The sequence below is a fragment of the Anopheles darlingi genome, chromosome 3 (assembly GCF_943734745.1).
Source record: "Anopheles darlingi chromosome 3, idAnoDarlMG_H_01, whole genome shotgun sequence".
NCBI lineage: Eukaryota > Metazoa > Arthropoda > Insecta > Diptera > Culicidae > Anopheles > Anopheles darlingi.
Genome location: NC_064875.1, coordinates 19,896,467 through 19,923,795, shown reverse-complemented (window position 1 = coordinate 19,923,795; position 27,329 = coordinate 19,896,467). Strand labels below are relative to the sequence as shown.

General features: G+C 49.6%; 1 protein-coding gene across 1 annotated transcript in view; it reads left to right on the top strand.

The window, feature by feature from the left end:
* LOC125957140 (protein unzipped) overlaps positions 1-27,329 on the top strand; it is a 51,979-nt gene that overhangs the window by 1,906 nt on the left and 22,744 nt on the right. Inside the window, exons 2-3 of the mRNA XM_049689625.1 lie at positions 440-897; positions 17,419-17,458. The gene's annotated coding sequence lies outside the window, so the exon portion shown is untranslated. The remainder of the gene's footprint in view (positions 1-439; positions 898-17,418; positions 17,459-27,329) is intronic.

The following is a 27,329-nucleotide window of genomic DNA, read 5'->3' as shown; positions in this document are numbered from 1 at the left end:
ACATTCATCTGCGGTTGGCTGTGTGTTTGTGTTTGGGGCAGCCGAACGGGATTCGCCTTTCCTTTTGGCATGAGCGCACCGCACTACCAGCAGCAGCAGCAGTGAGTCATAAATTAAACTCGCAATAACTCCCCGTATTTCGGGTCCCTCCCTCCCTGTTTCGTTTTGCCCGCACTGCCGTTCAAGGACTACGTAACCGATTTTTTGGAGCATCACCAGTAGCCGGGAAGGACGGGAGGAACGGGATTTTCCACCTCCATCGTTTGCTCGGTCGTGCGCAAGATAAGCTGCTGCTTGGTGTGTTATTCTTTGGAGGAGGTTTTTGGCGCTACCGCTATAGCGCACCGTGGTTCCCTTGTCCATCCATGATGGGCACTGTTGTTTGTAGTTCGGAAAATTCATCGCTATCCTATTGTTTTTTCCCCTTTTCTTTACCCAGTGGCAGAGGAATTAGTGAAGTGCACTAGTTTGGTAGCGCGTAGCGCAGTGGCTCCGGCATAGTAGTGATAATAGTGAAGAGAAAAGTGGCTAATTAAGTGGAAGTGTCGCAGTGGGAAACACACAAATCCAATAAGCGATCGATCGAGCGGGGTGGAAAACGCGATTTGAAAAGGGGTGCTCCATTCCCGTCCCAACACTAATCTAAGCAACCAACGGAAAGTTGGTGGCCTTCAGCTAGTGTGTACGCGTGTGTGTGGTTGTTTATTTGTCGCCAGGAATATAGTGGAATCCTCATAGTGTAGTAGCGCCGTGTGTGAAGAAGAGAAGAATACCTGTCAAGAATTACAGCGAGAAGAGAGAGAGAGAGAAGGAGTGGAGTGACCAGTGGAAGGATACATATTTCAACAGCAAACAACGCAACAATCGACCCAGGACCGCAGGCCGTTTTGTCGTCATGTAAGTTTACCGAGCAGTAGAAATATCTCAGCAACCATGTTTTGTTTTTGACGTTCTGCTATTATGTGTAGGGGAATTAGCAATAGACCGTTATCCATCATGGCCACATTGGCAAAACAGCATCTCGATTCGTTACTTTCTGTCCGATTTGGGTTTATCCAAAAGAGCAGACAACAGACAAGCAAAGGAAGGAAAAGCGAGCAAAATCATATCCATAGCGAACTGCAATCGGCTATTAATCGGTCGATGATGATAGCCGCGCTGCTGTTTCGCATCGAATTGACGTTGAGAGATCACTTGGGCCATTAACATTTCATCTGCGCGCCCATGGTGTATCCGCTTCGCCCGGCTCTAGCAAACGGTAATACTCCCAGCAGTATTTCCTCGCGCAATTCGCGTACGTTCCGATCGTTCATTGACCGAATGCTGGAGAGGTTGAATGTTCCCAAAAAAAAAAAAACTAAAAATCGATTTGTTCCTCCTCTGCTTGGCGTATCCGTAATGGCCGTAAAGGATAATTTGCGCAACTCATTAAACACGCATTATTCTCGAGCATCGGTGTTTGCGGGGTTGCGTACAATATGTTTGTCCGTTTCTTCCTTCTCCTTTCTCCTGCCTCTTCTCTCGGTACACCATTAAATGTTGAGAATGGAAGGAAGTTGGAATTGCTTCTGTCGGTTGGCACCGGCAAAAGTACGGACATTGCCGGTACCGCACGGAAAACAGAATATCAATTTTGCTCCAGATGGCGCGCCGTACCTTTCGCAAACGTATGCTCTGTTTGCGGTTACACATTGGCGTTTACCTGAGGGTTTCCATATGCCCATACGCCATGAGGCCTGTTACTGCGTTGGATGGCAAACTCGGTCGATTATACACATCTTTATTTGGATTGCACAAACGGACGGACGGACGGACGGACTGTTGTCGCTAGCTGTTGGCTATCCTGTGAGGTACGACTGCTGCTGATTGCATGGCTGCACAGCGTGCATCCGAGCATGCCTTGGATGGGAAAAATAGTATGGCAGTTACAAAAGGAATTGCCGAAAATCGAAATAGTTCCCAGATCCTGGTCCGTTTGGGGGAATTCGGTTCCTATATCAATTCGTCGTTAATCGAGCGTGTCGAATGGCCTAGGTCTTGGGCTTTACTGTCGAAAGGGACATTCCGATAGCTTTTTTTTTCGTTATGTTTGTTCGCTGGTAACCGTTCTCAAGCTGTCAGCGCCTGCTGCGGTTAACGATGTTGCCTGTCTCGGGGCAATCAACCAGCAGCAAAACAAAAAATCTATTCCCGCCATTTGGCACAGCACGGTTCACAATCCTTGGGGCAACATTTTCGCAATTCCAAGCGCAGGTAAGCATTTAGTGATGCTAGAAGCACTCGCAATACATCTCCCTTGTCCTAGACGCCGCCGATGAAGTTGCCGCTTATCATCTTGCACAACCAGCAGGCGAAAGGTATAAATAATGGATGTTGTAATTATGTCGGCTGGTGTCTGGTTTTTTTTTTGTAAAAAAAAACTGACGCACAAACTTTACAAAGTCAAATGCCCACGAGAGTGTCACGCAGTGGCACTGCATTCTGCGCAAGTGAAAGCGAGCCCAGGAAGCAAGAAACCAACGTCATTACAATCATTATCGCGTGATGGTAGAGTAAGTCTGGAGCCAGAAGCAACAGCATTTTGAAAAAAAAAAAACACACCAACAACAGACCAACGAGCTTTATCACCCCAAGTAGCAGCAACAACAGCAGCAGAACCCAAGCAGGGGAAACTGGTTCTGACTCGGAAAGTGCGAGAAATTAACGGGGCGGCCACGACGGTTTACGAAGCCTATCTTCCTGCCAGAAGGGGTCGCCAACCGAGAAAGCTCTGTCTGGTCTACGAGGTAATATGCTGGCTCCCTGGTACAATTGCAGACACACGTGAGTCAAACGTGAAGACACAAGAAGCCTTTTTTCCCCCCTTTTTTGGATTCCACAGGACTGGCAGCACCGAGAAGATGGTTTAATTATTTAGTTTTCTCTTTCCTCTTCCTGTGAGGCTTGGGGTCTCCTGTGTGGAGGTTAGCAGGTGCGGAGGTGGGGTGCGGATCAAGTACCACTGGCACCGGCACCTCGTGGCGGTGGTTACGCCGGGATCTCTCGAGTGCGACGAGAGTTGTTTTGTTTTGATGGAGCAGCGGCGGCGGCGGCAGCAGCAGCAACTCAAGCGTGCACTAACCGCCATACCGGGCCGTGTCCATCGTCGCGCACGTAAAAGGCCTATTTCCTTGCACTGAAAAGCTTTGGCTCGTGGCTATGTTTTTGGTTTGGCCGTTGGAAGATTTTAATCAACCTCGAGTAACGACGCACGGCTATATGGACGTATACCCCCTATTGGAACCGCTGCTGGAGGATTATCTTTTTGTTCTCGCGCAGGGTTGGTGCTCCCATTCCATTAACTGTTGTTTACTGTAAAGGCCGTCTCTGCCGTGAAAACGCGGCGATGAGTCATGCGTTGTGGCGCGCTCTAATAGCGGCCGAGCATGCCGCGAATGCCGATGGTGAAATCATACTATCTTGTCTGAAGTTGTTCTTTTCTTAATGGAGGAAAAGTCAAATCATTCCCTTCGCCATTCATTCAGTTCGCCTCCCTTAGGCGCCTTTTTGTTTTTGCTGAGGAGCCCTTCTCCCGGTGGAACATGGCTGCTGTGTTGTTTCGGTAACGGTATCCTCTCCTCGAGAGACCGCTTTCCGTCGATGGCCACTGAGGCGTGCCGCCGGCGTTTCGAATGGCGGCATTCTTTTAGAAATAGCATAATTCAACATTGATTATGATTATGATGAAGATGATGATCATCATCATCATGATAGGGGTTGGCGTTAGTATGGTTTTGATGCAGACTACCGGAAATTGAAACTTGTTCCCTGTGGTGCGCAAGTGATTGAGCAATTTTACGATGAGACCCCGCCTAGTAGATAGAAATCGAATCGCATCAGATTAGCTATTCGGCATTCTAAGTTCGTTGTGTGACGACACAAAAACAAAACGGAATTCGAACATAATCAGACTTCTGCTTAACGTCCAAATCAGATAGCTTCTGGAGCTTCCAAAGCGTTTCCAATCCAGTTCTACACACGCGTCACGCGTCACTTAGCGACATGGCATGGCCGCAGGGTGTACGATGACGATGACTTCCTCGTGCTGTTGCCGTAGCTGGCGCGGGGCATCTGCCACTTCAAATCAATGCACCCACTCGTAATAAGCGTTTTTTCGTTCGCGCCTTTCGACAGCTACTACCTCGTCGCGGCTCACGCTAGTCGATTAAATCCACTTCATAACACACCCTTCTCCCGGTAATCCCGTCACCGTCACGTCTGTTCGACTTCTGTGTCCTCTTCTCCTTCCTTCCTCTTGTTGATATGGAAGCCTTACATTGCCGGCAGTAAACGAATCCTCACACTCCCAAATATAGAGTGACACTCGAATCTCCTCCGTGGCTGTCAATCGAAGTGTCGATTCGATGCCCGCTAGACGGTATCGCCGGTATCGGTCTGCGCTCACACGGAGTCGTTGCTTTTGAACCGTATTTTTATGGCTTTTCGATAAGATTCTTGTTCCAACTCTCGTCCTCAAAACCGAGAACGAAAGGCAATGTGTACCGCGATCGTTCCGGCTCGCTTGATTAAGCCAACAGCCGTTGCTGATGCGGTTCCACGGGGCTGGAGCTTGATCGTGTCGTGATCTAAACGACGTTACGGAACACATGAAGACCCCCCATTAATTGCTGCAATCTGATTTTCGCCACATTACCATAAACTTCATCTACGCTCGCAGCGCAACGAACCCTCGCTCGTTCTTCGAGCTTAACGAGCACACGGTATGGCGGCGTACGGTCGTAGGTAAATCTCGGCCACATTCATCCAATCATAATGATGCCGAGCGGCGGTGATGATAGGCACTCGCGCTGTCTGGCAATTATCATTCCTTGGGCTAGACCAAGCATCCAGGTTCGCGTCTCGTCGAGGGTTTGATGGCCTTGATGCTGCTGCTGCTGCTAGGGCTCGACTATTCATGTATCTCGCCACGGCAATACGCCTCCGAGGCCGGGTAATCGTTAGGAGACATCAGGAAGGAAAAGGCCCCTGGCTGTACTAGAGCGCACTTGAGCGGCAAATGGGTTGGAAAATCAAGATGACTGCCTCAGACGGACGGTTCGTGCTGCAGAGACAAAATGATGACAGAGAAACAGAATTCATGGCGCACAAGGAAAGCGACCGAGGCACGTGCATCAGGCCAACGGTTTTACGTAGTCTTTTGCATTCGATGTCCTGAGACGCTGTCGCCTTCCAAGGAGACTATGTCTAGTGGTTGTCTTCTGTAACCTCTCTGCCTCTACTGTCTTCATTCTGACCGTACTCTCTCCCAGCTGCTACTGACACGCCGATTGTCCACCGATGAAGAAACGGTTGGTGGCGCCTTGCTTATCTCATCGTCACCGACCCCGACTTGACATGACAAATCATTGAACGAGATTTCATTTGTTCTGTTTCTCTCTCCATTTCCGTCATCACCACTTCGACAGGCGAGAACAAGCGCGCGACAGTTATTAGACCCTTCTATGGAGATGTCTCATCAGTCCGAGAACGACGCACTGCGGCGCTACTGTTTACGATTTTGACACGCACTAATTATGTTCATCGTTTCGACAAAAAAAAAACAGAACTGAACACAACAGAACAGAAACTGTGCGTTTAATCGTCTGGAGAGAATGAATGCCTTTTATGGCGCCATGACGTATTGCCAATGCTTACTGAGATGGTTCGAGGCAGCTGGGTTTGACACGCGTCCTCCGACGGTTATAACCGTCACAAACTGACGCATTCCGTCATATCGTAGTAACTTTTGCTTTAATTTGTTTCATTGACCACTGACGGTTTCGCCGATGAATCAGTTGTCCAACCACAATTGGCGTCAATTGTGGAGGGGGGGTTGATTGCAAAAGATCCTGACACAGAACTCGCCAGCGATGACAGAGCGGGGTGTTCAGTTCAGTGACGGGTGTTCAACATCATATCACTCATATCTTCCACCTTGTTGTTGTCTGCTGTTGTCTTGATCGAGAAATGAGGAATCGAACGATTCGTTCTACTTTTATGAACTTCTGGAAATTGACATTCTTGATGATTTAATTGCCCCAGCAACCTAGACTTTTATGGAGGGCAACAGGTTGATACTGAAGCAGAACCTCTGGGCCCCATGTTTGGAAGCCAGAGTGCGCACCTTCTGAATCATGCTGATGGTCCGCTGCAAAACAAACCTGGTTCTTGGAATTGCAGCATGATGTCAGCATGATGATGGTCCGGGACAAGTAGCCAGAACGACGACAGTGCGGCTCGCTACTGATTGAGGCCACCAGCAGCACAATTGGTGACTAGTGCTCGCAACTGAACTGGGTTAATCCAGCAGTTTCGTCGTATCAGCGCAGATTATGTTGAAAACTACTTGTGGAGTTAATGCTATGATTCATTCGAATCGACACCGCTCGCCACTTCTTATGAATCGCTCGCACGAAACGGACGCTTCCGCTTGAGAGCATCATTAGGTCATCTTGCGCACGTCCGTCAGGTCGGTCTCATCGCCGGACGATACACGTGTGGAGTGAGGCGAGTGTGAGTCAACAGAATTATGCTCACGGCTCGTGACTCTCTAGAACCGCTTTGCTGCAACCCGTTTCGTGTTGGATTCCTGTGGAATGTGGCTCACGATAGGCATGGCTGCACATCCACGAGTCATCCATTATGTCCGGGAGGCTCTAGGAGGATTGTGGAGAGTGAAAGAGCGACGTCGTCGTCGTTGTCGTGAGCCTAGCTTTGTAGACGCGGCGGGCTCCAACGCAAGGTTGATTGATTCGTCGTTCACTCTCGGCCAACCGACAGACCGGTTATGCATACGGGCACTTGACAGCCCATCATATGCCGGTACAATCAAGCTGGTGGCTCTGGATCGCCTAATGGACACGTTACCTGCCCCTTTCCTCTTGGGATTGGAAGATGTCTAGCGCCAAGTTTTCATTTTTTAATTTTTTTTCAAAAGACCTAAATGTCCAACACAACATATAAAAAAACGAGTTGAACACAGGCCCCAGTGATCGCTCTCTACTAATTGGCGAGCTCACGATCGTCCGTGCCCCAGAGAGCTTGACAAACGGATTCCATCAACTTACACTTAATTGATCAGTGACACCAGGTCCGATTACCACCTCTCTGGAGCAAAGATGCGCGAAAAGAGGCGAAAGGGAAGAAAGTACTTTGGACGATGCCTCGTCCGTCGTCCGGGACGTCCGAGTGTCGATTATGAACCGGAAAGCGATGAAGCGTGGCGTCGCCACCGTCACCGCCGTCCACCGTTGTCGATCGCGGTCCACCACAGCAACCACCTATCCGTTACACTCCCGTGATCAGAAACTCCTCAGAGTACCGCTTTGCGTGCGAAGTTGAACATAAACCTTGGCCGTCTCGCCGTCTCATAGCTCTGGCTCCATGACAGAGCAACTAAGAGGTCCGGGCGAGGTAGGACGAGGATGATTGGCGCATATCAACCTCCGGTTTTAGAGAGAGAAAGGGAGCGAACGGGAGAGTCAACCATCGTCGTTCGTCATCATCATTGCAAACCTCACTAACCGTCACTTAATTGATGTGTAAATATTTATGCTCGAGATAAATTTCTCGAGCTTGTGTGGCGGCACCAGCACCAGCAGCAGCAGCAGCAGCGGTTGGTCCTATGATGATAGAGGCACAGCATCCCAGACTGAGGAAACAGCGAGGGAGAGAGCACACCAGACGAACGGTGAATGAGAGGTTTTGTAAATAAACGAACCGAGTTGAAATGGCGTTAGCACAACACCCTGCGTCCTGTAGCGTCGGTGCGAATGGTCAGCCGGCGCTGTCTGTCAAAAGCCGCTTCAGGCACGTCGGAACGGAAAGAACGAGAGAGCTATCTAAATAAATAAAAACTATGATACCGCACCAAAGGCGCACTCCATTTTATGGTTTTAGTCGCGATCGTTAAACGGGGAAAAAGCGATCAACTAAAATTCATCGCGCAAAACAATCCCAATGGAGATTGCTCGCCATCGTATTAACACTTTGTACAATTATGACAGATGGTTTCGCATGATCGACTTTGACCATGACATCAGCGGCGTTGTCGGAGACCGGCCGAAGCTGGGCTACCCACTGGGTGGTACACACACACACACTCCGATCGATATTCTGAAATCAAAATAATCGATCAACAATCGGACCCACTCAAGATGGATGGATGATGGCGAGTGGGACGACTTTGACTTTGAGCGCATGACAAGCACTTGGCACGTTGTTCTGTTCGCTTCACTTGGCTTTGGCTTGGCGGAATCGTGGCAAGTTCTCGCGATGGAGCAGCGATGTCGATAGGCGCGAGCGAACCGCTCCGCATGATGGCCACAAATGGTGGGGTTTGGTTTCGCATACTATTGCCAAAAGTGGCTGAGGCTCTGAGAGACAGAAAGAAGGCCACAAGGACACACACTTTCAGCAAATCACGAAACACGATTACGAGATCATAAGAGCAACCCCCCGGCACCATCATCACCCTCCTAGAAGGAATGTTTTAGGTGGTCTGCACCTCTTCCCGCCACAACTCCGCCGACAAGAACCGCGAGCAGTTATGACATCATCGAACCGTTTTTGGAAACCGGTCTCACACCGGTCTGGAGTCTGTTCCGTCGTGTCGGTCGGTCGGTCGGTCGGTCGGTCGGTTGGTCGGTCGGTTGGTAGCTCCTTCAGCGCGTCAGAACGATAGGGCTCACGTCAGCTTCAGCGCCGCGCATCAGCAGCGAATGGCCACTGACGGTGGAGCATAAAAAGAGCAGAGAAGAAAAAAGCCAACCTCCCATGACGTCGTTTAAGTGGAAGTCAACTCGAGCACAAGAAGAACTCGGCCGGCAGCAGGAGGGAGGAGGAGATCATGTACGAAATTTATAAAAATAACATTAAACCTGCTCCTCCTCCTTCTCTCTCATTGCGTCTTTCGCCGACTTTTGCCTCCCCCAGAATAAGGCGAGATGATAATCGAAAGGAAAGGAAGAATATCGCGGATAAAACGAAAACGAAACAACACGCAATGCAGCCTCTCCTCCTCCTCCTCCTCCCTTAACTCACTCCTCCTTCAACAGAGGCCGAGACGCAATGAAAAGACGCCAAAAAGTAACGGTCAAAAAAGGCAAAGAGAAGCAGCAGAGAGCAATTTAAATTTAAACTGCAGCGTGGGTCTCTCCCTTTCTCGTCGATCTCCTCTCCCCTACAGTGGCTGAGATGGTCAGTCCGTCCGCACGACCAGCGTTAACGAACTCCTTCTTCTGCTGCTTCTTCTTCTTCTCCACGCAGGAGAGCCCCATTGGGTGGGGTGGCTGATGGAGCACGTGAAAAGCAGACGAGTGGACGAGCGGCGTAGGTCACCCTGCCGTCTCTGAACTCGCTTGTGTTGCATGGGTGCGTGATGGGGGCGCGCGCGCGCGCGAAACCAAACTGTCCTTTACACCGTTCTTGCCACTGACCTCAATGATGACCCCCACCGCAGTCTGACCACGCGGTCTGGCGGTGCGTTCGCCCCTTGCCCGTGGATTCTCACATAAAGTTGATGTCTTCCCGGTGTTTTCTTCCACCCTCCATTTTCTCAGCCGCGGTTTTGCAGATAGCATTGTCCACACTCCACGTTGGTTGCTCTCCACTGTCCAGTGCGAGCCGATTGCTGCTTTTATTATTTTTACGACTCTCGCCAGCAGAGACCTCGTTTCCGGGATTCGGGGTGAATATGGCAAGCGATTAACTCTAATCGGTTGGTTTTATGTTTTCATTAGACGGGATGGATGGGCCCTGGAAGATTGGAAGAGCATGAAACTGGAGTAACCGTTTAGCCGGTCATCAAGCAGCCGGTGAATAATGCAGAGCAGAGCAACCGTTGCGTTTCAAAAATTTAAACAGATTCGGATCGTCCATTTCGATCAAGTAATCCATGAGCCGTGTGTGGCGCCTACTACGTTCCAGCAGTATACGTGATGTGCGACCGACAGACGACGCCCCAGTCCCCAGAAGCCGTCAAAAAGCAAGCTAGTTGCCGCTTCGTCGATCACATAACCTACAACAGGGCCGTAATGACTGTTGCTACGGACCGGCGAGCCGAGCAGTAGACATGGCACCAAAATAGGTCGTGGTTTGACAATGAGGTTTACACGCCTGTCACTGTCCGGCCCAAGTGAAGGCCAAGAAATCCCGTGCATCCCGACCACCACATGCCGCCGCCATGCCGAAGCAGCAGCAGCAGCAGCAGCAGCTAATTCCGTTCATTTTTGCGGTTTCCACGGGCGGCACTCATGGGGCTGCACTCTCGTCATCCGCTCATCATCGCAATGCGAAGGAAAAGCGTGTGAAAGGAGTAGCAGCAGCAGCAGCAGCAGCAGCAGAAGACCTCTACCAGAGACAACCGAGACACGTGAATTGCGGAATTCACCGTTTCAGTGGCAAAAAATGGAAAATGACATTAGCGCAACCACCGCTACTGGTGCGGCTGCTGGGCTTTTCCGTCCAAGTAACATATGTACGTGGCTGTGTTTGGAGCACAAATAATTGAAATTTGTTAAGCCACCGCCACTACGGTACCGGTGCGCAATGGCGCTGGGAATGATGTCGTCGTCGTCGTCGTCGTCGTCGGAGTAAGTGTGAACAAATCGAGCAAAACAGGAAAACAAACCTGAGGGACAAATTGGTGTGCCAGATGTATTTGTTGTTCCCGTGTGTAGTCTCTTGGCCAGTCAGCAAGTCATGCTGGATCTCGCGGAGTACGCGACGAGCAACTTTAACGAGGCCAATGGCATCACGGGAACTGCATCTTGTGCTGAAGGACGGGGACGCTACTACGCTAGATCGTCCAGCTCCAGATAAAAAGGGCTATAAAGTTCCCAACACCCTCGTACACCGAGGCCGCTCTTTCCTGTGACCATACACTCCCCTTCCGCCCGTCCCTGTCTCTCCGGGACTGAGATGATGGTCACCGATAAATCGAAATTATTTTCCTACGTCCTTTTTTTCCCTTTTTTGCAAACCCGGCGCAATCGTCGCTCCTCCGGTCCGGTCGAGTCGGTTGGGGTTTAATGGCGCCCTAGGAAATGGGGGAGGAACTCGAGCACGGTGGCCTGGCGAGCGTATTTCGTTGCAGTTACTCCCGCACTCGGTTCTGTAAACCGCATCATCATCATCATCAAACCCCGCTCCGGTTCCGCTTCAAGGTGGCGAATGACCAGGCAGCCAGCCAGCCAGCCAGTCTTCCAACTCCCTCAACCCGGGCGCTGCTGCTATCGGTTATCGTTAAATGCGGAAATCGATCGGTGAGCCCTTGCCCGGTTCACATTAACCGGATCGCCGTAAACTGACGCTAGTAAAAGGCTTATCTCCGGCGGGGTCCGTTGGTTGGTCCGTGGCGTTCCAGCATGATGCGCCAAGCGATGGTTTCGGACCGGGGATCCGAGGATGGTTAAGCGATCTTTGAATTTCGATTTTCCATCCGCTATGGCCGAGCGCCAGCAGCAGCAGCAGCAGCACACACACAATGGGATCGTATATTTCCGACGTGGAATGTGCTGACCCCGCCGGTGGTTCGGGGGGCAGAAATCTAGATTCTAGAATAAGAGAATCTTCCATTCGCCGGTCTCAGGTATTGCATCGCTGTTCTTACCGGACAGCAATGTTAATGGACATCCGACCATCTCGGTGTCGGTGGGTGTTCGTGCCTGTGCCCTGGTGTGCCTATACCTGGCCGGAGGTAATTAATGAGACAGTTACCTCGTATTAATTACCACGAGCCTGAACCGCCTGAAGTGGCTCAAGAAGTGATCCGTTTAAATTAAATATTTAATCCGCTTTTACTTCACCTTTTCCTCCCTCTTTGTGATGCATGATGTGCCCCCTGCTGTCGTCCGCCGGAGCGTCTTGGTTTCGTATGGTCCGTTGTCTCGCTGTTGAAGAGCACACCGGGAGCGAAGAGCGAGCGAGCGTAATTGTAGCAGATGGAGTTACATCAACCACCATTTACCCTCGACTCAACCCAGTGTGTGCGGTGGCGCAGCATTAAAGCATCGTTGGTGGTGGCTGTGCCGTGCCATTCCGTGCCATGCCGATCGATTGGCAGTCGTGAAAGTCGTCGCCGAGTGAAAACTCCCACGTGGAAGGGCGCACACAGGCCTATCGAACGAACTCCCGGCCTCGCTATGCTGTTGGTTGGCCTTCTAGCGAAGGTGAAGGTAAAGCGCACACTGGCATAGCACTGCGGTACTGCTGCTGTTGCTGTTGCCCCTCAATCACGATTCATTGGCCTTAATTTAGAATATCAAGTCCAGGGGACGGGCGAGGAGAGGCCCTACTGAAGGGGGGCAACAGCACGCTCCGGAGGAGCTTTGATTACGCTCGCGGAGGAAAACATGGACGACGTCAGATGGAAACGATGTCTACTGCCGGTACCTTTTGAAAGCCTCCTTGGCCGGCCCGTAGGCGGCATGTTCTTTGTCGCATTGGAAACGTTCATGTCGATGCCGGCATCATGTTTGCGATGCTAACAAGACACAAACACACACACACACACAAACACACGAAAACACACACTTCGGGGTGTGTCTGGTCTTGGAAGGATAACAAACTGGAGAAGGATGCTCCGTTTGAAATGGTTCTGTCATCGTCTTACATGCTCGAGAACAGCTCCTCTGCCCCGAGACCTGCCTACATTCTGAGAAACGCTTTCCTGCTTCTACTGCTCTAATCGATGTCCCCCCACATTTTTGGAACATATTTTACACTCATTCTACCAACACCCCTAGGTTGGTGTTGCTAGGTGGAAATGCTTTTATTGCTTAACGATTTATTTTTCATGAGACATATCGTCCCGACGGCCGAGGCCGAAAAAAAAGGGCAGCCCGAACCTCGTAAAGACATATGAAACCGGTGCCGCACGCAAACATCAGCGGTCGCTATGTAGAGTAGCCTACTACATAGTCATAATGCTTGTGCGTACTACTATGTCTAGGCAAGCGGAAGGAGGAATGGCGCCCATATCCATGTCAGTCATTGAAAGGTCGTGGGGTCATGTTTGTTTATTCAGAGCCATTTTTACTTTATTCCCTTTTCTAACGCACGCTAAACAACGGAAGCAACAATATTGTACTATTGGGGTTTGGGCTTTGGGGAAGTGACCGTCTTTTGGTCCTTGGTAAATCGCATATTTCCAACAAGGAAGGGCGCGTAGCCTACTTTGGGGACCCGATAATTGACAACATCAACTTTGACAGTTAGTACCTCGGGTATTCATTTTTGGCGCCATTTTCGCCCATTCTGACTGGATGTCAGTATAGGCTCCCGGAAGATGCCGGATAGAACACAATATTCTTTCAAAGATATTTACATTCCAAACATGTCCCCCATTCCTTGTGCGCAACGACGCGGAAATTAGACAAAGCAAACCAAAAAAACAAAAAAACAAAACGGATGTTGAATCATTCATTTCGCGCTTATCATTAGCGGACGACAAATGTAAAAACGTTCGTTCGACCGAACGAAGGAATGAATTAATTATGGCGTATCACCGCGACCGCCCTGCCCTGCCCTGCGCTGCTGGTTAATTTGGTTTATTTACTTTTCATAACTTCGGTTGGGAACGAACCAGAAGATCACAATCCGCAAGCATAAAAAGCAAATAGAGCCGGGGTCGTGGTCGCAGACAAGTTCAGCAAAGCGCGCCTCCTTCTACTGAAGTTGAATAATTAAATGAAATATTCAACCACTTTTTCCGATCCTGAACCATCGCTTCCTGTCCGGTGAAGTGTCATCCTGGCGTGGTCTCATCGTTTCTCTCTCTCTCCCTCTCTGTCTGCGCGACGTGCCTCGAAAAGCGATAAATCAATTAACCACGCCAGCGTTGGGCGCGTTTTTTGCCCGAAGTACACGACGAAGCGACAAACCTTTTGGCCTGGTCTGGCCTGTCCTGTTGTTGGTCTTTTGTTGTTTTCCCCGCTGAGCAGCACCCCTCGCTCTCCCTAAGATCGCCGAAGCCATGTCGGAAAAGAATGTGCCAAACGGGGTGGAAATTGAATTATCGTGAGCTTGAGGAAAACCAAGCCAAAAGGCGGTACAGACCACTCCGCTACTCAAGGAACTAGCATGACAAGCGCAGCGCACCGCAACGGGGTAAACTGCGTAAACGGCTTATGAGTCTTTATGATCGAGTCCGTGGCATCCCGTGTGCCAACGTGAGGTTGTGTGCTATGCGCGGCGGCCCCAAGTAGTCAATGGGGGTTGACCTACTTGATTTACACCAATTAACTTTCTCCTTTTTCTTATGCTGCCGCGAGACCGCTCGAGAAGAAGCCACATTGATGATGACGATGGTCATGATGATGATGACGGGATTCGAGAGCGTCGATGCAGCAGTCGCGAAAGTGCTTTTTTGCGTTGTTGTTGCGCTCGCTCTCCGCTTTTCTGTCTCTCTCTCTCTCTCGCTCCCTCTTGCCATCGATCGTGATCGCGGTGCAGATCATTCATCATGATCATGACCTGAACCCGGTGGATCCGCCTGCACCACGACGACCTTAGAAAATTGCACGAGAAAGCCTTTTCTTCCGCATTGCGTCCAGTGTGATGATGTTAGCTGAGCATAGTCAAAGCATAATTCAATTATCACACTTGCGGTTCTGTGGTTTTGAAAAAATATGGGGAAGGAGAGGAGGCCATAAGATGGGGGGTTGTTTCTGGGTGGGCTGCCATTCAAGGCGCGGTCTCGTAGAGAAGCAAAATTGGAAGCCAGAAAAAAAGGCTTCCATCTGGGGGTCATTTCCTTCCATTCAGCTAAACGTTGCACCCTTTTTTGGGAGCTTCGCCGCGGCCATTACCGGGATTTGTTTCCTCTCTTTTTTGGGGGGGTTGGCCAACGGGCACTTGGGTGGTGCAACCCGTTTGGGGGTGGGGGAGTCTCGCGCCGCTAGCGTGCGTGCTTTATAGTACATTCAATCTATTTAGCGTCGGTTAGCACACCTTTCAACTATTGTTGACGGTGGTGGTCCGGGCACCCGGAAATCCCCGCTAAGCCCTTCAATACCAGAAGCAGCACAATGTGCGGAGAGGACAAATATTAATGCAGCGTGCTGATGGGGTTTTGTGTGTGTGGGATTTTACGCTTCGTCGGAAACCCTCGAAACTCCGATTGTAATCACGGTGACAAACTACTACGGGGCGTTCTCGAACATATTATTATGCTTCGCTTGTTATGGCTAGCGTGCCTCCTCGCCCGTTATCGTTGTCCCATGAATAAAGAGATTTCGCAATTTTGATTGTTGATTACCACAAAAAAGTAGATTATGGGTTAACCTATATAACGTTATCAGCTAGCGGTGGAAGTGAGCAACAACATGCTTTTATGCTTCAGCAACGCAGTACGGCAGCGTGCTAGAATGTTCTCTAGCTCTCTCTCTGCTGCTGCTGCTGCTGTTGCTGCTGGTGCTCCTATCACCGATCGGGCTGGCAAGTGCAAGTGGAACGTTTTTGCCAAGCCATTTTGATCTAGTGATTCATACACCGAGATGACATTACGTTGGGCAACGTTCCCCGGGGGCCCTCGAGGATTGTTGTTATTTTTAACCGGCTTATCAGCGACATGACAATTAAAGTCGGTTAATGATTAATGGGACAATTGAAGAAATTACCCGCGGCGGGGAGATTTCCAATTTGTAGGACCTCATTACGCAATCAGCGAACATTCTTATTTTGGTTTCTGTTTTTTTTCAAACCAGCAATTTTGCGGTAGGTTCAATAACAATGAAAACAAAAAACATTCTGGATCGCCATTAGCTTCGACCTTTTTGCATGAACAAGCAAATACAGGATGTCGTTCCTTGTTTTAGTACTTGTTTTTCAATTCAAGATGGCATCGTAAGAGTCGCGTCTACCAAATGATCTGTAAATAGTAGCATTGCAAAACATTTATATAAAGGCAAATGTATACAAAGTTGTTAATTGCTTAATGTAATGTATACAAAGTTGATAATTTAAACAAAGCCTGAGGAATCTAATGAAACCCAGATAGCTTTCATCTTCAAGCCATTGTCTTTTATGCCAGGGAACTATTTTACAAAGATACGTTCTCGGTATTCAACTTTTAATGAAGAAAGTTCTTTGCTGTTTTGTTTGCTGTTGTTGAAAATACATTATAGAGCTCGATAAATATGTTTGCATTGAGGGAAAGAACAAAAAATAGATTCTGAACATCAATATTTTTTTGCATTTTTTATGGGGCTCCCTGTATGTAGAGCGAGGCATTGAAATTCTAATTTTAATTAAAGATAAACACCAACCACGGGACCCCCCTCTATGTCCTTGCACCATACATTAACAAACACCAAACATGGTCATACCCATGAAACCAACCCAGGCACTATGGTTTTAATTTTAATACGATCCATCGGACCGCCCCCCTCCATGGCAGTCATTACACCGCTTATCACACCGGGTGCCATCACATTCAATCGAGTGGTGATCCGGACGAGCTACTACTACCTCCGCAACAATGACGATGATGACGATGGTGATGATGAGGATGCTCTTCATTCAGTGGCATGCTGTGCCAACGGATGAAAGCGGCGTAACCTTGCCAGGGCCACCACGCCAGTGGGGAGGCCAATCACTTCACCATGGCAGCCATCGCATCCCCTCGGCATCCCGGGAAGGGCCATCGATTGCTGGTCAAAGGTGCTCTTCGCTGACGCTGACGATCTCTGCGCTGCGCCTATATAGAGCCGGGTCCTGGAGATGGATTGGTTGTGGCTGTCACTGAGATAGAACAGGAAGCGTGGCCAGCTCACCGACGTTCTCAAGCTTGAGATCTGACTGGTGCGATAGGATGGAACCACCACCAACACCATCACCAAGTCCCGGGCAGCCATTATGTGGCATGTGGCAGGCGTTGAACCATCTCACCACCGGACAAATGAAGACAGCGAGAAGATGGGTGGGGGCCGGGTTCGCCGCGATAGCATAGTCCCTCCGAGGGGGTTGGGGTGGTGTCCTTCAAACCGCGTGTGCCGCCGCGTGCACACAAGAATAAAGAACGACCCAACTCCCGGTGCCTATATCATGTGCAATCTATCTTTAACAGAAATGCAAACACTACGCCATGTGGGTACCGCACGCGCGCTCTGAGGGTCCGCAGCGCCTTTGTTGTCATTTGGAAGGGAACATGTTAAAGGCGAAGGGAGGGGTTCTCTGTCCCTCTAGTATGTGGCCAGATGGCACTTTAGATCAACGGAGAGCAAACAGAGGTGAATCGAAGATGCGATGTTTGCGAACCTACTCCAGGGCGAACAGTATATCGCATGATCCTTGGGTCACTCATGATAAGAAGCAGAGCACTCGGCAGAGGTCGAAATACAGTCTAATTAATATTGTATATTCTTACTCTCCTTCCAGATCTTTCATCTCCGGAATTGGAAACATCATTAATCCAAAGGTACATACATGCAACATCCTCGAGATGATTTACGGCTGTTTGTAGCGGTCGGAGAATCCACCGGCACACCCGGGGTTCCGTAGAATTGCACAGAATTAGGCCACATGTCGGGCCGTTTGGGGGGGGGGAAATCCATGTTCCCCATAGCTGTGTGGCATTGACACACATTGTGTTGACCGATGCTGCAGGAACATCCGAACAGGCGAGCGCTCCGGGTGTCGCGATAAAAATCTATTCTACCCCAATTTAAATGATTCCACGTCCCAATTCCGTGTCGCGCCCGTTCGAGCGCTGGATCATGGCCATCACGTCGAGAGAAGCGAGACCGGGGAATACCACCGAGCGAAGTGACGCAATAGTTGCCGCTGTCACTGCTGCTGCTTTGGAATAGACAAAAAAAACATCGTGCACGACGCACGGCCTGGTCTGTTCTGATTATTTTTATGTTGTTGCCGTCCCGGATCAGGAAAGCCCCAACCGAGGCACCAGTGATTGGAAAGATTCGCTCAAAAAGGTCCAGACTGCAGTGTCCGAATAGGGTTCGCAGATAAAAAGTAGATCGAGATACGGTGTACGATCCACTACAAAGAATAGTCCAGTATTCGAATCTAGCTTTCTCTATTCTATTTCGTTCTCTGACCCATTTGCTTATCTAGATCGGGCCTTTGACAGGCAGTAGGAAGGGGGGTACTCTTTGACAATGCCGTTGACTCGTTTCCAAAACACGAATCTATGGTAACTTGATTGAGCGGAACTTTTCAATTGCTAAACTCTGTGGTGCGCATGAACCACGAGGTCGATTTGGAACCCAGATCCCAGCAACCCATCCGTCGGTTGGTTCGGTATTGGAAATCAAATTAAAGTTTTATGAGCCAACAATTAAATCAATAGTCGAAGCGGAACAAACGTACCAGGCAGACACCAACCCTATGCTGCTGCTGCTCCTGCTGCTGCTGCGGCTTGGTGTAGGGTGTGGGTGCCAACATGTACGATTTATTATGCAAGCAGCCCCCCTCCGGTGGTCACACAGATTCTCCATAGACTGCGCTACGTTCGCCCATCGTTATGCGTCGTTTACACTTTCCGTGCTACAATGTCCGTGCTTACCACAGACATAAATCATACAATTTAATGCCATGCGCCGTTGCATATGCACTACGGTAGCGGGCTCTGCCTCTCTCTCTCTCTCTTCCACCGAGCAGACGAATAGCTCCAGAGGCTACTGTGACTGCATGGTGCAGGCTCGGTATGCCTGGCATGCGCCCACTGAGACAACAGGAAAGCGGATTAAGTTGCTAACTAAAGAAGACGTTTGCGAGACAACTACAGAGCAGTGCAGCTGCCTGGGGTTGTGCTGATGGAGCCATTCATTGTAGTCGATATGTGTGGCGCACGGTTTGCTCCCTCCTGAGGCAAAGCAAAACTCTATATCACCAAGAGAGAAAGAGAGAGAGCAAGAGAGAGAGAGCGTGTCCATTCGCCATTTACTCGCAATGGTCGCTTTGGAATGGCTTAACACTTTCGACTTTGATGACAAATAAATTCAAAACCTAGATTGAAGTCAATTGTTTATGCTTGCGTCTGCTTGCGCTCGTGTGGCGCACACTCCGATCCACCGCCGGTCACTCCGGTGTTGAGGATTTCAATTGCAACGAATTCAACGGGACTGCGGATTGTTCATGTTGGCTGTGGTCCAGCCAGCCAGCCAGCCAGCCAGCCAACTGACGCCATTTTATGGACGTTTCCAGCCAGTCACATTCGTTCGTATCCCTTGCAAGAGAGAGAGAGAGTTAGTAACGATTGGGGCACCGTGTCTCCGAGATCGCCAAGAAAAGAAGAGGTTTGCCAACGGCCCGCCAGGTCCTTATTTACATTCGTGCCATTTCTGTCAATCTCTGATGGAGATTGGTCACAGTTGACGCCCCTTAGCGCTGAGGAACGGGTGAAGCTAGACAGGATTAAGGGGAGATAACATGGATTCCGTTTTACGCAGCAATCGTTGAGTGTCTCTATTCCGTTGGACTTATTTCAATTACTTCCTGCCTTGTTCAATAGACCTGCCATTGTTACCAGCATCTAGAGGTACTTTCAGCAGGTTACAATTTTGTCAAAATTTGGACTAATAATAGCCAATAGAAAAATGATTTGTTTCGGTTCGAAAGCCCAGTTAGCTCAAGTCCATCGTGTCAGACCTTTCGTCACCCTAAAATCGGAATAGAATGGAAACAAATGGCAGTTCAATTAGCACCAATTTTGAGACCAACACGCTAACTAGGGCCAAGGGCCCTCCATAATCTGAGGGTCACTCGACAACCCTGTATAATTCATTTATCAAACAAACACCACTCACCACCCTGGTGGTCAGTTACTCAAAAGCGACGTTCTACCTACCGACCACAGGCCAAGGAACAACAAATTCCAGCCCTAGCAGTACACCTTATCATCTTCATCCATCGCTTAGACATTTTCGCACGACGCACGTTGAAAGGACGACGACGCGATAAGGACGTTGAAATGTTTTGTCCAACTCGAAACCTGTCCAACCTGTCAAGTTGAGCACGAACACCGTGGCGTGCTCAATTCGGTTCCACACTCCGACGATAGACGAAAGGTCTGGCCGGCGGTTTGTGATAACGCACGCGAACGTGCGCATTTTGGAGGTAGGTTTTGGATCAACAGTCCCGAGAAGCGTCCGCCCTCAAAAAAAACCTCAAAACGAAACTCCCATCAAACCCTGGCTCGCTGGCTACACCACTAATCGCACCCACGGCTTGAGCATTAATGTAAATCCATTCGACTACCAACACCACCACCCAATCAATCACTGTCAATTGGTGGTTCTGTCGCGCGGCCACGCCAGTGCCGGTTACGCTTCTCCCGGCCTGGAACCGGTTCCGGAGGAGCCGTTCGTCGAAGCGAAAACGCACTTCGATCGAATCGGAACCCTAATCTCTGATGCGGTACACTCTCGTCCGCTGGTTTTGGCCACTGCGCGTTGGCCTATGGGCGGGACAATTGGATCACGACGATGGTTTCAGTGTGCTGTTGTCCGCCTGTCTGCTGCTGGCACTCGTCGTGTCACCACACGGTAAAGAGGAAAGGCCAGTCTAGCTCCTCGTCGTCGTCGTCGAGGGTTCGATCTCGTTGATCGTTATGCTTCACCCTTCAGCTCGCTGGAACGCTGTTGACAAATGGCGCGAGCTCCGGTGGAGGTTTGGAATAAAAAAACGTGGAAAACCCCCGTTAGTTTGAGTTTGAAAAATCGCCCCAATCGGGAGGCGCAACCAATCGGCCAGCGGCGGAACCATTAGCAGGAGCCCCGTTTTGCTGTTGAGCAGTACGAAAAAAAATGGGAGAAAAAGGCTGCAGTTGCCTCGTTGATGTGATGGACAACGAGCTTCGTAAGTGATTTGTGATGCCCTTTCCTTTTTTGTTGTTAGGTTGAAGTAGGTGGAGAGAAACATTGTTTCCAGAAGAAAGCCATCCAAGGTCTGACCGCCCATACCGCGTTACAACCCAATTTCTCAACCTGGGACCTCTCCTTAGACACCTTTAGTCTTTCCAGCATTTCCTGCACAGAAACAACCATATACAGACACACACACACACACACACCGGAAACCCATTCAAACGAGATCTGCAGACACAGAACATGGGATTCCGTTTCCTGTCTGACAGGGCTGGTTGGTTGTTGTGTGACGTGCCTTCCATCTTTGCGCCAAAGAAGTTGGCTGAACTAATAGCAGCAGCGACACCACGAGCTAACGGTGCTCGGTTTAAGATAATCTCCGGCCGCTGTGACCTGAGCAAGGGCCTTTTTCCCATCAATTAAGCACCTCACCGAGTAGGTGCTGGAACTCTCTTTTTTCCCTTGGTGTCATGTCATGGTGGCTTTGATTGAATCGTCTCCTGCGGTCCCGCCAGTGGTGTATCTAATTCTTCTTCAGAACCTCTTACACCTAGATTCAAGTCGTCCGTCACGACCTTACCGCTACTCGAGATTGATGATCACCGTCGATCGGGCGGAAGTTCGTTGGCTCTACTCGCATGACTCGCCTTTCCACCACGGACTTACCAATGCACACACACACACGCCGTCGTCCACCCTTTGGTTCGTGTTAATTTATTCATGAACCGTCCGTCCGCAAACCGGTCACATCATCGGGCATATCAAATGAGCTTTAATGTGATTGGTGTACATGGAATATCACTTTCCGATCCGCTTAATGAGATCCGCGCCGTCCTGTCCATGCGAACTGGGAACTGGGAATGGCAATTGCCAACATTTATGCTCTTTAAAGCATTTAAATAACCAAACACCCGGCAGCCCTCGTATGTGTCTCTGTCACTAGGTCGAGGTCGAAGTAAACATTCCGTGTTCCGTTTCTGTGTGCTTCCGACGAGCAGTTAAAAAGTCATTTCGAAAACATTAATCTAGTAGGCCATGGGGGGTAGAGTCTTGTAAAACAATCCAAGTAGACAACGATTTTGAAGGGAGTGTCAGTGTCAGAACGTTGTTTATGCGGCTTACAGCGTAGTAGCTCTCCCAGATTTCCAGCAGATTATCATCTGACACATTTAACACCTTTAAAGTGCCGTCTTGTTACGACATTCCGATGAAACGGTGTTGATTACGGCGATTGCGGGAAAGATGATTCAGCACCGAAGCGATCTGTTTACATGCTAATCCGACTCAACTCGGTGTGTGGGTTTCCAATGATAATATCTTCTTTATCAACACACCACCCTGCTGCTCGATGTCTAGTCACGAAGGGGCCGTAATTTATTCATACCGAAATGTTTAAAATACAATTTAAGCCCGCAAACATAATTTAGACATCACTTTCTGCGCCTTTCTGCTGCTGCCGGCGATTATGGCCACCAATGGCTTCCCCAAAAACCCTTTCGGGCTCATCAAATTATCCCTAAAAGGGCAAACGATGAGCAATTTATGCTTATCTCGATGGCACTGTGCGACAAAGGGCAGACAGCAGGACCGGACCGTGTCTAATCCAAACGGAAATGAATACTACGGAACTGACCGGTCACAGCCGGGCATCCAAAAAACGAAACATGACACTCGGATCTCCCTTTCCCCTTTACTGTCACGGAAAGGGTCAACAGCAGGGGCCCTTCCGTCTAGTGTGACCAATTTCATGGAGGCTTTTCGGGTGTTGGAGAAAGGTCGTGACCCGGTTCGTCTGCCACGATGGCCGTAACATTCACCTTTCGGTGAAGACCGATTCATCAGTCTTCCCGGGAGTGGCCGGTGTCTTGAAGTACCCGGAGAAGAGGCAGCATCGAGGTAGTGCCTTCTAGGGACCGATTCCGGTTCAGTTCGACGCCCACGCGTAATAAAGACTTTCGCTGTGGCCCTCGATCCACGCTTGATTGTTTATTGACTCCGTCAATATTACTGTCTGTCCCTGGCCTGGGAATGATGGAATTCTCCGAAACGAAAACCACGAGCTGTAAGGCGTCAAATTGTCCAACGGAGTCCAAACACCGGTCAGCTAGTCCGCCAGCCAACCAGCCAGTCAGCCAGCAGCTGGTAGAATTTAAATTTTAAATCAACCAACGAGCGATGACACGGTCGGATCTTGTCCAACAAAGACCGTTAATCCGCGGTGTCATCACCCACTAACTCGGCCGACCCCGTTGCCGTACAAATAGTCGTTAAACTCCAGGGCTAGACGCGGCGGATAGACGACTGTGTTCCATTCAAACGAAAGCGAAAATAAGAGATGAGCTCTATTTTATGTGGTACCGTTTCATGTTGACACACCACTACGGTCACAACAACAACAGTTTCCAAGTGTCACAGGCAGACAAGCGTTGGTGGTGGTGATGGTGGTCATGGCGACAAAAGGATAATCCTGTTCGCCTGGTACAAAGCCCCGCAGGAGGGGACCGTCGCCAGGTTCTAAGCTGAAATGATGACGGAAAGTTATTCAAAATATGTCATAAAAATCTAGACCACAGCCCAGCATTCTTCCTTCTTCAACAGCCAGTAATTCCGTTCCCTCCTAAAAAAAAACGGCCAGATCTGCGGATCCAGAATTAAAACATTTAACGGCACCCCTCATCCTCAAAAGCTGCTTGAGGCTTCTCTCTGTTTGACAGGTGGTGTGTACGTACCGTCGTCGCACTGTTTGCTCTGATCCCTTATCTAATTTCCGCTTTATTATTTGCATGTTTTGTACCGACGACGCCCACCGCGGCGTACCCAACAATGTCACTTCATGTCGGCATTCTCACCATTGCCCCAAAGGAATGCCGAGGATAATACCGTGGAGAGATAGAGAGTGAGAGAAACATTTTTATGACCATTTTCACACCCCACGCATTCTGACGCAGTACTGCGGGGTTCGTGGAATGTGGCGAAGTGAGCTGCTGAGGTTTGCCAAAAAGCTAAACCGAAGGTTTGCGTGCGAGGGCTGCCGCATCTCCCTTGGTAACGAGAGAGAGAGTTACCCTGGTGATCCACGCCTACTGCCGCCTAGCGTTGGTGTATAACGATGTTTTGGGAGCCGGAACCGGAAAAGGGATCCGTCCTGAAAGGGGAACTGAGATGAACTCGAGGTTCGTTTAGTCCTCATCCTCAGCCACGGTCTGTGTCCATTTCAGACGACAAACTCCAACGGACTATCTGATGGAACCTGTGGTCCCGTAACCAGCTCTGCTACTGCGATGACCACGAATTCTAGTCTGCAACAGATCCCGCCTTTCCTCCGGATGGTCGGGAGAGGTTGAGTTCTTGGGGTGCAACTTTTGAATATTAATTTCTCACACTTCACCTCTTCTCTCTCGCACACACACACTTTGTTTGATCACGTTTGTCGTCCGACCAAAAGTCAATATTATCACACATAGTCAACAAGCTGATAAATCTGGCCCCAAACTGGTCAGCAGGGCGCAGGCATGGCGGCACCGTCGTTCTCTTCAATGTAACGGTGATTGAAAAGGTACGAAGAGGAGACGTTCTCTCAATTAACACACGAAATGCAAGCACCGCATTATCATATCTCGATCGACATTTCTCACGACTCCTCCAGCCATCAAACACCAGAGCACGGAGAAGTAAGGGCGTTGGGATTATGTCAGAATGTTTGGATGGCTTGTTTTGATTTGTTAAAATTACGATCCGCCAGCGGATCGGAACGCACCCGATTGAGAAGGGCTGTGGAGGTCAATCGATCCGGGAATTGATAAGCAGCCGGTTACGGTTTGTTGGTTTGTTTAATTTAAATGTTGATCTAGTATTGGGCGAGGGTATAAAATCGGGACCGTCCCCTAAAGGGACATGCATACATTATCTGGTCGATCGGTCGTTCTAGCCGTTTCTATCGGGTCCACATAAGGTCCTCAAAAATGGTGGTCTAATTCGAACGATTCTTTCGAATGCCAACAGAGCATACGCTTATCAAGTATCTATTGGAACGGAATAGGGGGTGTATTGGAGGGGTTTGAAATTTGAGATGCCTCTAGAAGTTGGCCTTAATTGTTCCCCCAAAAAGGTTGACCACCAAGCTTTTAGCTTTTATCCAAGAGAAACTCAATAAGAGACCGCAATTGAGGCCACAGCGAGTTCCCGGAATAAATCATACGATCTGTTCGCCAATGACAGTTTTATTTGGGTTCCCTTGGGACTGGTGGCCTTCTCGAAAGCTCAACAAGCCCCAAAATCGGAGCATGGAAGGGTGTAGGAGAAAGGGGAGACAGCAAACAGATAAATTAATGCATCCCCCAAAACCCTCTGCAAACATTGTAGTCGCAGGTACAGACACAGGCGGGCAAGCTGCCCTGGCAGTTGTCGGTGAAAATGCATACACCTCTCTCTCGCAGGCGTCCAATTCTCTTTGGCCACTTAAAAAAAATGCACACAATTTGAACAGTCATCGCGTGGGTGAAAGGCATAAATTAAGTATCGTCTTCATAATCCTTTCCCTCCTGTGAGGCTGAATCGATGTTCGTTGACTTGGTTTGCCCCATAAGCCTCTTCTTCTGCGGGCCACGCCCCGTCGAAAACACCCGCGGGCTTATCATCTCCTGCCACTCAATCGTGCGCCCCGTTATTCTGGAAAACCATTTATTTCCGTTCATTTGCATCCCGTCGTGTCGCTGTGTCCCGCGCTTCCTGTCCTGTTGCTGCTTATGATGGATGATACCCGGCCCCGCCAGCCAGCCAGCCAATCGGCCATATCGTCCCCAAATCCGCTTCAGAATTGAATTCAAACTTTCTGGAAGTTTAATCACTTTGCAGCTCCCAGCTGGGGCGATACTTTTTCAATGCGAATACAATGTCCTTATTGTGGCAGCAGTGCCCAACTCCGGGAACGGGGAAAAACCTGACGTCAGCCTTTGGGGTCGACCTTGTGTGCTATGGTTAGTAGGTCGGTTAGCAGTGCCGAGAACCGTGAGAAGCGGAAGCACCGGGCATGTGGACAACCAGCGCACCATCGTGGCGCCTGCTGCTAGCCTTCTTCTCCTTCTCCTCTTCCTCCTCCTCCTCTAGCTGCTGGGTATACATAAATAAACCAACCGACTCACCCATGGGCACCACGGGAATGAACATGCAAAACCAACCAACCACCAACCGCTGTCGAAGGGTTGAACAACGGAAGCTCTCTCTCTACCGGCTGGTAATGTGATTGTAATGTGAACGTTTGCACTGGCACCCCATCACTACCATCATCATCATCATCGTGATAGTATCGCCGTTGGTTCGACTCGGCTCGAGTTGTGGCTAATAATGGATTGCACTGCGAGTGCCTCCCTCGTATCCTGGATCGACATCATTGCACCTAGTCACACTCCTTGCAAGTGATACGGCACGATAGCGGAGTGATGATGCACTCTGTAAAGGTTGCAACGCTGGCATGGAGCTTGAAACTATCGGGAAAATTAATTGAATACCGATGGAAACCCTAACCCTACGGTGTGTAAAAAAGAATGTCAGTCGCTCTTATCATCATCATCGCCAAGGACCAACCTACCAGGCCGACGCTTGGTCATCTAATTAATTCGAAAATTTATTAGTTCAGTAGCCTCGCTGCCGAGAGAAGAAGGAAGGAGTAGCTCGTCTTGCAAGTCTCGATAATTGCATTGCAGCAGCTACACCATTGCCTGCCCTCTGCATCTCATCTAGAACACGATCTCAAAGGCGAGCAAAATGGTGGTGGCAAAATGGAAAGAATGTTTTAACACGCCGTGTGTACCGTGGTGTAGCTACTAACCCTGGCACAAAGCCAATCGGGCCTGGAGCGTAAATTGCAGCAAGCAAAAAAGCAAGGCAAGCGAGGCGATCATTCCAATCAGTGACGGTCGTCGCTTGGTCTGTGGCGTGGAGTGACGTAGTTAGAACGCAATTTTATCACATGACCAATCGATAAAGAGCTTCGTGACCGTTTGCCCTGGACTAGGTTCCAGCAAGCCGCAAGTTCTTAAGTCGCGCAAATTGTGCTTAACGAGCCATCCGCCCGGAATGAGAGATGAAGAAGCGCATCGCCACCATACTCGACCTCGACCAAATTAAGGCCCGACGCAATGAAGTCAAATGACAGAACACAAACGGTATGTATGCGCGAGAGTGTGTGGCTAGGCAAATATGGAGACAGGCATCTTATGCCTAGGCTGGAGAGGCCAAACCGAGCAGATGATGTCATAATCCAGTATGCGCAGCAGCTTTCACGATGGTGCTATAAGCCATCGGTTTTTATCTCGTTCTCGGTAAGCGGTCTGTTCGGTGAGTTCACGCAAATTGATGTAGGACAACATTGGTGCGGCATTTCAATTAATTCACCCAGCAAAGTCCGCCTGCCAATGTTGCAGTCGTACTGCAACCGTACTGTATAGCGTGCCTATGGAATCG